The sequence below is a fragment of the Scyliorhinus torazame genome, chromosome 2 (genome assembly GCF_047496885.1).
Source record: "Scyliorhinus torazame isolate Kashiwa2021f chromosome 2, sScyTor2.1, whole genome shotgun sequence".
Classification (NCBI taxonomy): domain Eukaryota; kingdom Metazoa; phylum Chordata; class Chondrichthyes; order Carcharhiniformes; family Scyliorhinidae; genus Scyliorhinus; species Scyliorhinus torazame.
In genome coordinates, this window is record NC_092708.1 from 117,646,239 (window position 1) to 117,660,113 (window position 13,875).

The following is a 13,875-nucleotide window of genomic DNA, read 5'->3' on the forward strand; positions in this document are numbered from 1 at the left end:
CCGCGCCCTCCCCAGGACCCCGGAGCCTGCCCGTGCCGCCTTGACCCACCTTTCAAAAGGTGGTTTAATCCACGCTGGCGGGACAATAATTCCAGCAGCGGGACTTCGGCCCATTGCGGGCCGGAGAATTGGCGGGGGTGGGCCCGCCGACCGGCGCGGTGCGATTCCCGCCCCCGCCGACTGGCGCGTCTGGCGGTGGAGACTTCGGGACACGACGGGGGTGAGGGGGGTGCGGTTAGAGGATCCCTGCAGTCTGGGGGGGGGAGTTTCAGTTAGAGGATCCCCTGCAGACTTAGGGAATGGGTTTTTTGGAGCAGGATTTTTCAAAGTGCGGGTTACAATCTGCAGGGGGTTGCGGGTGGGTGTCAGTAGGGTCGCGGAGCTAAGAGTCACGGTGTTCCCATCAGTCGCTAATGCAGCGTTTCTCAACGGCAGCATTCTAAGCCTGCAGGGAAAACCCTGCCTACAATGTCAATTCAGTCCTTATCTGCCACTGGGAGTGCACTGTGTTTAAATGGCGTATTACTTGCTCGCTATAAGACAAGCTGAGAGCTGCAGCCCTGTCTGCTCTTCCATGTGTAGTTAAGGAGAGCCTGCTGCACTCTCCCAGGTGCTTTTTGTGTGATCTCTTGCTGTTTCAATCTGACAGGATGCAGATCCGCAGCGTTCCACAAGGTGGACAACTATTGGACAGACCTGTTGTGGAGGAAAATGAGAGAGCAAGTTAAGAGCTTAAAGTCTTAATTGAAATGTTATTCAGCAGTAAATAAAAAGGAGTTGGAAATCAGAAAGAAGAGAGTAAAAAGCTCGCCATCCTTTGGTGCTGGCACTGGTGGATGCCCACCAGTGTCGGCACCATGCGTCTGATCCCTGAACGATCAAATTCATGACCTGAACCTTGAAGTTCATGGACTGACTGTGGTAAACCACTGTATTGTATTGTATTGTTACATGCCTGGCTTGTCCCTGCTGGCTCTGCCTGTTGGTCCTCCCCTTGGACTCATGTATAAAGGTGGCTGGTCTCTGCCTCTGATCCAGTTCGGGATCAGAGGCCAGGAGGCTTTCTGTTTATTGTATTAAAGCCTCAGTTACGTTCACCACTCGTCGTGTGTTCATTGATGGCATATCAACTTAATACACTAAACATCTAATATAAATTTGTCACTCAAGTCTGATCGCCTGGAGCTGGACCCACAGGCAGCCGAGGCCACTGCAACATTCGAGCACTGGCTAAACTGCTTCGAAGTGTACCTTGGATCCTTCACCGAAGACTTCACCGACCTCCAAAAGAAGCAGATCCTCCACGCACGGGTGAGCCCGCAAGTCTTTCTTCTCATCAGGGACGCCCCCTCGTATACGGAGGCGATAATACTGCTGCAGGGACATTATGTAAAGTCTGTGAACGAGGTGTATGCTAGGCACCTTCTCGCCACGAGACAACAATGCCCTGGGGAATCACTAGCAGAATTCCTGTGTGCCTTGCGGGTACACTGCCGGAACTGTGACTGCCGGGCGGTATCGGCTACCCAGCACGGGGAGCTGTTGGTCAGGGACGCTTATGTCGCAGGCATGAAATCAAACTACATCTGCCAGCGATTGCTAGAAGGGTGTACACTCGGCCTCCCAGAGACAGTGCAGCTCTCAAACTTGCTGGAGGTGGCCTACCAGAACATGGAGGCCTACACCTCTGACCGCGCGGCACCCTCGTGGACGCCGCCATCATCCGACCTGGGTGCGGCGCAAGCCAGTGCTGTGCAGCAGCCCGCCAACGCTGGAAGCCCGAAGTGCTACTTTTGCGGCCAGGGTAATCATCCCCGACAACGCTGCCCTGCACGGAACGCGACTTGCCTGTTGCTACTAGGAGCAGACGATACAGTGCCCGGGATAGGACCTTTATCAAGTCGGAGGTCCAGCGACTCCTACGAGAGTGGATTGTTGAGGCTAGTAACAGCCCCTGGAGAGCCCAAGTGGTGGTCGTCAAGACTGGGGAGAAGCACCGGACGGTCATCGATTACAGTCAGACCATCAATCGGTACACGCAGCTCGATGCGTACCCCTCCCCCGAATATCTGACACGGTCAATCAGATTGCGCAGTATCGAATCTTCTCCACGGTTGACTTGAAGTCCGCGTACCACCAGCTCCCTATCCGCCCGGAGGACCGCCAATACACTGCCTTCGAGGCAGATGGCCGCCTCTACCACTTCCTCAGGGTTCTCTTCGGCGTCACCAATGGGGTCTTGGTCTTCCAACGGGAAATGGACCGAATGGTTGACCAGTACGGGCTGCGGGCCACGTTCCCGTACTTAGATAATGTCACCATCTGCGGCCATGACCAGCAGGACCATGACGAAAACCTCCAGCACTTCCTCTACACCGCCAAACTCCTGAACCTCACTTACAATAAGGAAAAATGCCTTTTCCGCAAAACCCGCCTAGCCATCCTTGGTTACATTGTGGAAAACAGAGTCCTAGGGCCCGACCCTGACCGCATGCACCCGCTCCTGGAACTCCCCCTCCCCCACTGCCCCAAGGCCCTGAAGAGATGCCTGGGGTTCTTCTCCTACTATGCCCAGTGGGTCCCCAATTATGCAGACAAGGCCCGTCCGTTTTCCCCCTGACGGCTGAGGCCCGCCTGGCCTTCAACCGTATCAAAGCAGATATTGCCAAAGTTGCGATGCACGCTGTGGACGAGTCCATTCCATTCCAGGTGGAGAGCGATGCGTCGGACTTTGCGCTGGCCACTACCCTCAACCAGGCGGGCAGGCCCGTGGCTTTCTTCTCCCATACCCTCCAGGGCTCCGAAATTCGACACTCCTCCATCGAAAAGGAGACCCAAGTCATCGTAGAAGCTGTGAGACATTGGAAGCATTACCTGGCCGGCAGGCGATTCACTCTCCTCACTGACCAGCGGTCGGTTGCCTTCATGTTTAACAATACACAGCAGGGCAAGATCAAGAATGACAAGATTCTGAGGTGGAGGATCGAGCTCTCCACCTACAGCTATGATATCTTGTATCGACCTGGGAAACTCAATGAGCCCCCAGATGCCCTATCCTGCGGGACATGTGTCAGCGTATAAGTTGACCGACTCCGGGCCCTCCATAATGACCTCCGTCACCCGGGGGTCACCCGTCATTTTCACTTTATCAAGGCTCGCAACCTGCCTTACTTCATCGAGGAGGTCAGGACCGTGACCAGGGACTGCCAGGTCTGCGCGGAGTGCAAACCGCACTTTTATCAACCAGACAGAGCGCACCTGGTAAAGGCCTCTCCCTCCTTTGAGCGCTGATTTCAAAGGGCCCCTCCCCTCCACTGATCGTAACGTGTACTTCCTCAACATTGTTGACGAGTGCTCAAGATTCCCCTTTGCCATCCCTTGCCCTGACATGACCTCTGCCACCGTCATCAAGGCCCTTCACAGTCTTTTCACCTTGTTCGGGTTCCCGACCTACATCCATAGTGATCGGGGTTCCTCCTTCATGAGCGACGAGTTGCGCCAGTTCCTGCTCAGCAAGGGCATCGCCTCCAGCAGGACGACCAGCTACAACCCCCGGGGCAACGGACAGGTGGAGAAGGAGAACGCGACGGTCTGGAAGGCCGTCCTCCTGGCCCTAAGGTCTAGAAGCCTCCCAGTCTCCCGCTGGCAGGGGGTCCTCTCCGATACGCTCCACTCCGTCCGGTCGCTCCTGTGTACTGCCACCAACGAGACCCCTCACGAGCGTATGTTTGCCTTCCTCAGGAAGTCCACCTCCGGGGTCTCGCTCCCGTCCTGGCTGACAGTCCCAGGGCCTGTCCTCCTCTGGAAACATGCGAGGAGCCATAAATCAGATCCCCTCGTCGAGAAGGTCCTGCTCCTCCATGCCAACCCACAATATGCCGATGTGGCACATCATGACGGGCGACAGGACACAGTCTCCCTTCGGGATTTGGCACCTGCAGGTTCCCCAGCGACCATCACCACCACCCCCGACCCTACACCGTCTTCCTCCCCCTCTACCCACCTATCTCATGAACTGGCACCCGCAGGCCCACCGGCGATCATCACCACCACCCCTGCCCATACACCCCCCCGCCCTCCACCGACTCAACAACTGGGTGAAGAAGAGGACAACACGCTCGCGGATGCGCAGGTCTCGACACCGGTGCGCACACCACAGTCGGGTCTGAGCCGATTACGGCGGAAGGTCAAGGCCCCCGACAGACTTGACCCCCGCTGGACTTGTTTTTTTTTTAAACAGGGGGTGGATGTGGTAAAGCACTTTATTATATTGTATTGATACATGCCTGGGCTTGTCTCTGCTGGCTCCGCCTGTGGCTCCTCCCCTCGGGCTCATGTATAAAGGTGGCTGGTCTCCGCCTCTGATCCAGCTCGGGATCAGAGGCCAGGACGCTTTCTGTTTAGTGTATTAAAGCCTCAGTTACGTTCACCACTCGTCGTGTGTTCATTGATGGCATATCACTGAGCCATTTTCTGGACACCTCTCACCATGGATCAAATGTCAAGCCCCAGACTCCCCGCTGCGGTCACCATCCTTGCAGTGTTGGACTGGGTGTCTTGCATTGCTGGCACAATCTCCTGCGAGAGAAAGCTTTCGGACTTTTCCAGTTGACCTTGTAATTGCTGGAGTGTCGCTGATTCTCCTACCTGGTAGTCATGGCTCTGCCTTTGCACCTCCAGCAGTTGAGGGATGAATGGCGACGGAGGTATGGCACCTGGCTGGGGCACAGCTGAGACCTGGGATCCGGCAGACCTCTTGACTGTTCGATCCCTGGGACGTTCCACCTGATGTGAATCAGCAGAAGTGCGGTGCTCACCAGATGGTAACCCAGATGCTGCCTGCTAAGAATGCCCACCTATGTGTGTTTCTGCACTGGTGCAGGTGACAGCTCTGAAGCTTCTTTGATGTCTTCTGCCAACATCTCATTCGAGATCTGCTCATCGCCTGGCACAGGATCTGTACAGGTGAATGGGCCAAGCCGCTTGCATAATTATCCTGCAAGGAAAGGGACATGGTATGCCTGCATGACAAGAGAAACGTCCTGGGAGAGACCGAACTCAGTTTGGGAATATGGGATGAAAGTGCAAAGGCTCCTCACTTTTCACTTTCCCACCCACCTTGCTCTCCGCACAGGCCCTCTTCTGTTCCTCCTCTGTAAGCTCAAGGGCTCTCTCCTCAAAAGGTGGAAGGATGCACAGCTATGCCATGTCATTGCAATGGCTATGAGCCAGTTTATGCTGCAGGGAGACACAGGGAGATGTTGTGAGAAGGCCACATGCCAGGTCAGAGGGAAGTGATGCCTGGCATATATGAGCGTTGTGCATGAGCAGGGATGAATTGTAAGGAGAGGAGTCTCAAGGGAGATAAAGAAGTGTTGGGAGGTCAGATGGTGAGACCCAGCGAGGTGGCAGCATGTGGGGTCAATGTCGCATGGATGAGGAGAGTCTGAGAGGGAGCGAAGACAAGAAGCACTTACCCTGGCTGCACGGAGGAGGTCATTCATCTTCTTCCTGCACTGAACCCCTGTCTTCTTGTGGAGGGGACTGGCACTCACCAGCACGGCCACCATCTTCCAAGCGGGGTTGGTGACCATATTAGAAGGTCTCCTGCCCATCTGCAGGTTGGTAATTGCCCTTCTTTCCTTCACGGCATCCAGCAGACTTGCAAGTACTCCCTCTTTGAAGTGTGGAGCAGACTTCTTGGCTGCCCTCCTCCTGGCTTGACTATGAGCAAGTGCCGTGGAGCCGCTTAAATGCAAAGCCCCTTGATAGAACTGTTCAGCTGACCCCTGGGGTGGGTGAGTCAGATGATTTGCGTCATAGGCGCGGCATTTTTCACATGGGGAATTTTTCTTTTCCAAAGTGCCTAACATTTGCGGTCTGGATCGTGCCGACGGGGCCGGGAGATTCTTACCGGCTTTCGCACCAAAATTCTCATTTATCCTATTTTTAGGAAGATTCCGCCTAAAGGCTCTCCAGCCCTCACCACTCAAACCACCCCGCCCTCCAAACAGTTCCCACATCCTTAAATTTGCAGACAACACTAAAGTCGGTGGTGTTGTCGACAGTGCGGAAGGATGTAGCAGGTTACAGAGGGACATCGATAAGCTGCAGAGCTGGGCTGAGAGGTGGCAAATGGAGTTTAATGTAGAGAAGTGTGAGGTGATTCACTTTGGAAGGAATAACAGGAATGCGGAATATTTGGCTAATGGTAAAGTTCTTGGAAGTGTGGATGAGCAGAGGGATCTAGGTGTCCATGTACATAGATCCCTGAAAGTTGCCACCCAGGTTGATAGGGTTGTGAAGAAGGCCTATGGAGTGTTGGCCTTTATTGGTAGAGGGATTGAGTTCCGGAGTCATGAGGTCATGTTGCAGCTGTACAAAACTCTGGTACGGCCGCATTTGGAGTATTGCGTACAGTTCTGGTCACCGCATTAGAGGAAGGACGTGGAAGCTTTGGAGCGGGTGCAGAGGAGATTTACCAGGATGTTGCCTGGTATGGAGGGAAAATCTTATGAGGAAAGGCTGATGGACTTGAGGTTGTTTTCGTTAGAGAGAAGAAGGTTAAGAGGAGACTTAATAGAGGCATACAAAATGATCAGGGGGTTAGATAGGGTGGACAGTGTGTGTGTTAGTGTATCTCTGTGTCTGCGAGTGTGTGTTAGTGTCTCTGTGCGTCTGCGAGTGTCCCGCGGATGGAAATGGCTGGCACGAGGGGACATAGCCTTAAACTGAGGGGTAATAGATATAGGACAGAGGTCAGAGGTAGATTCTTTACGCAAAGAGTGGTGAGGCCGTGGAATGCCCTACCTGCAACAGTAGTGAACTCGCCAACATTGAGGGCATTTAAAAGTTTATTGGATAAGCATATGGATGATAATGGCATAGTGTAGGTTAGATGGCTTTTGTTTTTTGACTTCCCATGTCGGTGCAACATCGTGGGCCGAAGGGCCTGTACTGCGCTGTATCGTTCTATGTTCTATCCCATTCATGCCACCTCTATACATAATGAGATAAAGAATGACAGCATAGACGACCATTAGAGTACTGAAACACCTGCACCCCAGAGAAAACATTGTTTGGTCGACAGCTCAGGCTCTCTGATCTCTGTTGTCAATTTCACAATGTTTGTTTACACAAGTTAAATGACTTCAAGGGCTTGTGGTTTTTGTTATTGATACTTTAAAGGTTCTGGATGATTGACATTGTTATTAGATTGTAGTGAAATTACTTTGAGATGCCACGTGAAGTGGATGGAACATAGAACATAGAAAATACAGCACAGAACAGGCCCTTCGGCCCACGATGTTGTGCCGAACCTTTGTCCGAGATTAATCATAGATTATCATTGAATTTACAGTGCAGAAGGAGGCCATTCGGCCCCTTGAGTCTGCACCAGCTCTTGGAAAGAGCACCCTACCCAAACTCAACACCTCCACCCACCACCAAGGGCAATTTGGACATTAAGGGCAATTTATCATTGGCCAATTCACCTAACCCGCACATCTTTGGACTGTGGGAGGAAACCGGAGCACCCGGAGGAAACCCACGCAGACACGGGGAGGACGTGCAGACTCCGCACAGACAATGACCCAAGCCGGAATCGAACCTGGGACCCTGGAGCTGTGAAGCAATTGTGCTATCCACAATGCTACCGTGCTGCCCTTGAGAACAAATAAATCTACACTATATCATTTTCCCGTAATCCATGTACCTATCCAACAGCTGCTTGAAGGTCCCTAATGTTTCCGACTCAACTACTTCCACAGGCAGTGCATTCCATGCCCCCACTACTCTCTGGGTAAAGAACCTACCTCTGATATCCCTCCTATATCTTCCACCTTTCACCTTAAATTTATGTCCCCTTGTAATGGTGTGTTCCACCTGGGGAAAAAGTCTCTGACTGTCTACTCTATCTATTCCCCTGATCATCTTATAAACCTCTATCAAGTCGCCCCTCATCCTTCTCCGCTCTAATGAGAAAAGGCCTAGCACCCTCAACCTTTCCTCGTAAGACCTACTCTCCATTCCAGGCAACATCCTGGTAAATCTTCTTTGCACCTTTTCCAGAGCTTCCACATCCTTCCTAAAATGAGGCGACCAGAACTGTACACAGTACTCCAAATGTGGCCTTACCAAAGTTTTGTACAGCTGCATCATTACCTCATGGCTCTTAAATTCAATCCCTCTGTTAATGAACGCGAGCACACCATAGGCCTTCTTCACAGCTCTATCCACTTGAGTGGCAACTTTCAAAGATGTATGAACATAGACCCCAAGGTCTCTCTGCTCCTCCACAATGCCAAGAACTCTACCGTTAACCCTGTATTCCGCATTCATATTTGTCCTTCCAAAATGGACAACCTCACACTTTTCAGGGTTAAACTCCATCTGCCACTTCTCAGCCCAGCTCTGCATCCTATCTATGTCTCTTTGCAGCCGACAACAGCCCTCCTTACTATCCACAACTCCACCAATCTTCGTATCGTCTGCAAATTTACTGACCCACCCTTCAACTCCCTCATCCAAGTCATTAATGAAAATCACAAACAGCAGAGGACCCAGAACTGATCCCTGCGGTACACCACTGGTAACTGGGATCCAGGCTGAATATTTGCCATCCACCACCACTCTCTGACTTCTATCGGTTAGCCAGTTCGTTATCCAACTGGCCAAATTTCCCACTATCCCATGCCTCCTTACTTTGTGCAGAAGCCTACCATGGGGAACTTTATCAAATGCCTTACTAAAATCCATGTACACTACATCCACTGCTTTACCTTCATCCACATGCTTGGTCACCTCCTCAAAGAATTCAATAAGATTTGTAAGGCAAGACCTACCCCTCACAAATCCGTGCTGACTATCCCTAATCAAGCAGTGTCTTTCCAGATGCTCAGAAATCCTATCCTTCAGTACCCTTTCCATTACTTTGCCTACCACCGAAGTAAGACTAACTGGCCTGTAATTCCCAGGGTTATCCCTAGTTCCTTTTTTGAACAGGGGCACGACATTCGCCACTCTCCAATCCCCTGGTACCACCCCTGTTGACAGTGAGGACGAAAAGATAATTGCCAACGGCTCTGCAATTTCATCTCTTGCTTCCCATAGAATCCTTGGATATATCCCGTCAGGCCCGGGGGACTTGTCTATCCTCAAGTTTTTCAAAATGCCCAACACATCTTCCTTCCTAACAAGTATTTCCTCGAGCTTACCAATCTGTTTCACACTGTCCTCTCCAACAATATCGCCCCTCTCATTTGTAAATACAGAAGAAAAGTACTCATTCAAGACCTCTCCTATCTCTTCAGACTCAATACACAATCTCCCGCTACCGTCCTTGATCGGACCTACCCTCGCTCTAGTCATTCTCATATTTCTCACATATGTGTAAAAGGCCTTGGGGTTTTCCTTGATCCTACCCGCCAAAGATTGTTCATGCCCTCTCTTAGCTCTCCTAATCCCTTTCTTCAGTTCCCTCCTGGCTATCTTGTATCCCTCCAATGCCCTGTCTGAACCTTGTTTCCTCAGCCTTACATAAGTCACCTTTTTCCTCTTAACAAGACATTCAACCTCTCTTGTCAACCATGGTTCCCTCACTCGACCATCTCTTCCCTCTGGAAGGGCAGAGCTTGGCATAGGGAGCATGAGGAGGACCATATGAACTAGTTCCAAACCTTTTAAAGGCCCCCTCATGCAGACTAGGGTTCATAACTCATCTGAGGAGCTGTGAACACAGTCAAGAACCATGGCTCTTTAAAAACATGGTCTGACTCCATGAAAATTGCAGAGGAGTAGGAGATGCCTATGTCCGCAATAGGGCAGCCAGGTTGGGAGTGCTGGATATGGCTTTTGACATGAAACACCCTTTAAAGGCTTTCCCTTCTTTTTGTACTTCATTCAAACAGCATGGAGGCAATTACCTTGGCTGTGATATGATGCAGGGCTGCTCCTGCGTTGGCTCCCTGGAGGTCCTTGTGGAGGAAGTCAGAGGGGGGGGGGATACTGCTCCACCGAGGACCAGTGGCAGCAGCATCATCTCTTGGATCTGGGTTTAGCTAGAACGTATACTGAATGGTGAGAGTGGGCATACAGGGACCCAAAGTTATGGAGTCAGGAGAAACACTCCTGATCCAGTGAACTCCACAAATACCATGATGGACCTCTGTTTTTTTGGGGTAAAGGGGTGGTGGGAAAGGAAAGATAATGATTGAATAAATGTGGGTAGGGTGGTTGAAGTGAGGTGGTGATTAGTAAAAGAGGCAAGGCTGCAATTGAGGGAGTGAGGCAGCAATCATGAGGGCCGGTGTAACAATGGTGGGGCAGGCGAGGCTATGATCGGGACGGAGCAAGACAGTGATCGGGGAGTGAGGTGGAGGTAAGGCAGTGATTGACGGGGAGGAGGTGAGCATACAATCTGTGAGAGAGCGAGGCAGTGATCAGAGGCTGTTACAACAGGGATGAGTAGGGGCCTGTTTTAACATGTAAATCAGAAGGAGCACTCCTACAAGCATAAAAAAAAACTTTCAAGGAGCACTCATTAAGATTCTTATAGGTCAAGTTTTCCTGAACACAATCTAATATGAAAGACATGTGTCATAGTGTGCTTTCCTTTAATATTTAAAATAGTTAATTTGGGAAAAAGATCTCAGAAATTCCTCCCCATTCACCCCCACCTCTAAGCCAGTCAAGAATCACTCTACCCTGATACTGCTATACACTATTTACTTTTTGTACAACATAATCTCTGCCGCAGCCAGAAACAGGCCCAGCTCTCACTTGAATCTGGTCCGAATAATATTATTTTGCAGAGTAATGCAAGGTGATCGGATGAGCAGCCACTTACTTTTCTCTTTTAGATGCTGACTGATGTGTTGTTTTAAACGTATTTTGTCAATGTTTTATGTTTTTTGGCTGGAATATAGTGGCGAACTAAGCGCACACTACAAAATGATAAAGATTAATTCAAAGCACGATAGTACTTTCTACCCTTGTCAAGAGTATATATACAACATGGACAGGCTGAGCAGACAGCTGCTGCTGCAGATTCCTGGCCACTTGCAGTTTCCCCAGGTGTGTCTCAGATAAGAATAACTTTTCTGTGGTATCTTACAGCAGCTGATCGAATGGGTTAGGAATATACAGCTGTCTTTTTGACAAAAATGTAGCATGTTTCTGTTTTCTTCTGCCCTCTTGAAGTTGCTGATCCATGCACTTTGTATAGCATGATCTGCCCACCCCTCACCCCTCAGAGGCTGCAATCTGTGCCTGTCATCGCTGTCTACATGGCGACAAACTACTGTCTCTCACCCAAAACGTTCCTATCCATCTCCTAACGTGCACAATGTTCCATTCACCCATCACCCCAATGCTAGCTGATCAACACTGGCTCCAGTTAAGCAATGTCCTGATTTTTTATATTCTCGTTTTCAAACCCCTTTATGGCCACATTCATATCCATCTCTGTAAACTTGCTCCAGCCCTTCAACTCTTCCTCCCCCTCCTCCACCCCAAATTTATTTGCCCTCCTCAAATTCTGCTTTCTTGAGCATTCTTGATTTTAAAATTTCCCCAACATTGGTGGCCATGCCTGGGTCCCAGATACCGGCATTTTCCCCCGAAATGTCTTTGCGAAGGCACAGAACATAGTGCACTGCAACCGGGATCAGACAAGCCTGGAAGAGAACTGGGATTTGGGAAGATTTCTGGTTTTCCATAGGTGCAAGGGTGCCATCAAATGCACTCACATGGTGCTTACATCTCCGTGATAACAAGCAGTCCTCTATGTGAATCGCAAGGTCTTACAGTCGCTTCATGTTCAGCTGGTCTGTGGCCACAACAAACACATCATGCAGGTCTGCGCACATACCCCTCGATCATCCACAACTCCTACATCCTCAGCAGGTCTCAGAACCCTGACTTCTTCCAGGGTCCATGGAGGCTGCAAGGTTGGTAATAGGAAGGCAACGGACTTTGGTGAAGCATACGATTGGCATCTAGAATATTAGATTCCAGTGTGGGACACACGCGATTCTCACTGGCGAGATCACATTTCCTGACTTTCCCTGCCATTCGCCGATGACGTAATGAGTTCCAGCCCTTTCATTTAAATACTTTTAAATTCATGAACATCTGTTTGAAGGTCTGCCCCTCCACATTATCCCTCCTCACAGAATATTGGAACCTGTCGATGTGACGTCACATTGGCGAGGTTCACAGCAGGTTTGTGAAGATGGGAATCAGTTGAGGGGATCCTACGGGCGGCATCAAGGCAAGCATTGCCACCGGTGGGGGAGGGCATGCCTGGGCAGTGCCAACCTGTGCCAGGTGGCAGTGCCAAATGTGGGTCCTCTGGGTAACCCCACGAGAGGAATTCCCTCTATGTGTGTTGGGGGGGAGGGGGCTGATGCATGTAAGGGAGGAGACTGCAGTGTTGGTGGTGGAAGGGGAGGGGGCGGCTGAAGAGAGGGAAAGAGTGCCCCTGAGACTGCGGTGGTGCGGAGATGGAAAAAGAGGGGGGGGGGAGAGATTGAGAAGAATACACCTGAGACTGCGGTGGTGGTTAGGGATAGGGGGGTGGAGTTTGGGAAGTGTGCCCCTGAGACTGCGGTGGTGGGGGTTGGAGGGGAGGGCCCCAATGCCTGGGAAGCGTGGGAGGGGAAGGGAAGAGCCTGGATGCATATGACAGGGGTGGGGCGAGGGGTAAATGTAGGCCCTGATGCTGGTATTTGGCCGGGAGAGAAAGAGTTTGGGGGTTGGAGAGCCCCATTGCCTGTGCTGTGGCCGGGCAGAGCGGGGGCGGGCTTGCTTGTGAGGTGTGTCCTCTGTGTCCGTGTGGGATGGGGATGCATGCCATTTACTTTCTGTTCCCCCCCAATTTCTGTGGAGCCGACCTTGCCAGCTCTATCAGACCCTGCCGCGCCAGAGTTTTGGTGTGGAATCCACCCATTCATTCTTCCCCCCCACCCCACCTAGTGCCTCAAAATCTGGACTAAAAGCCCAGCTGTGCAGCCGGAGAGCTGCACGTCAGTTTGCAGTCAGAGCCTGACACTGTAAAAATATGGGAAAAGTCTATCCAGAGAGTGAGAATTCTCTCAGTCTAGGGGTGAAACACACCCCGCTTACCCCTGATTGGTGACCACCCACCTACTTGAAAATCATATGCACAAGTGGTGCCGGCGTTCAACCAGTCAAAGCCAGGTCATGTCATGGGTGGGCCCGGCGACCGAACATTCCCGCCGGATCCGGGTCAATGGAACTTTACATGGTCCGAGCCCCGCCTGTGGCGATCTTGCAGTGGGCAGGGCGGAAGACTCCAGCCCCATATGTTACAATGGGGCCCTGCTAGGTTTTCTAGGTGGCCACGTCCACGATTTTGAAATGTCATCAGCACCCAATTCAAAGAATGGGCATGTCTTAAAATCCTACACATCTTCACAAGTAAAGGTAAAGTCGCCATAGACCCGGATGACCATAGGCTGCTTTCCCCTTTGAGGGGGAGAGCTGACTGGTGGTGGTTTAACCCGAGGATCACCACACCTCAGGCAGGGACAAGATTGAGAAGGCAGGGCCTGCATGAAGGCCAGGGTGGGAATTGAACCCACACTGCTGGCCTTATTCACAAACCACTTGTCTAGCCCACTGAGCTAAACCTTGGCCCAGCTCACAAAACAGTCCATTTCCCCTGCTTGATCACTTGCGCCACGTTAGAAAGTATCAGCAAGTAAAACATGCATTTATGTGTAGTGAAATATTGAGACTATCTTCTAATGCATGTCGTGGATGAAAAGGGAGGGTTGACTTCTATGATGAATAAATGCAAAATTAGATTTTTGAGGCCTGAAAAATGAGAATGTCTTCTATGGTCGGGTTATG

The 13,875-nt window shown here is 51.1% G+C and overlaps 1 protein-coding gene across 1 annotated transcript in view; it reads right to left on the reverse strand.

The window, feature by feature from the left end:
* The window catches only part of col28a2a (collagen, type XXVIII, alpha 2a), a 225,029-nt gene that overhangs the window by 55,179 nt on the left and 155,975 nt on the right, over positions 1–13,875 (reverse strand). The gene's annotated exons all lie outside the window — the stretch shown is intronic.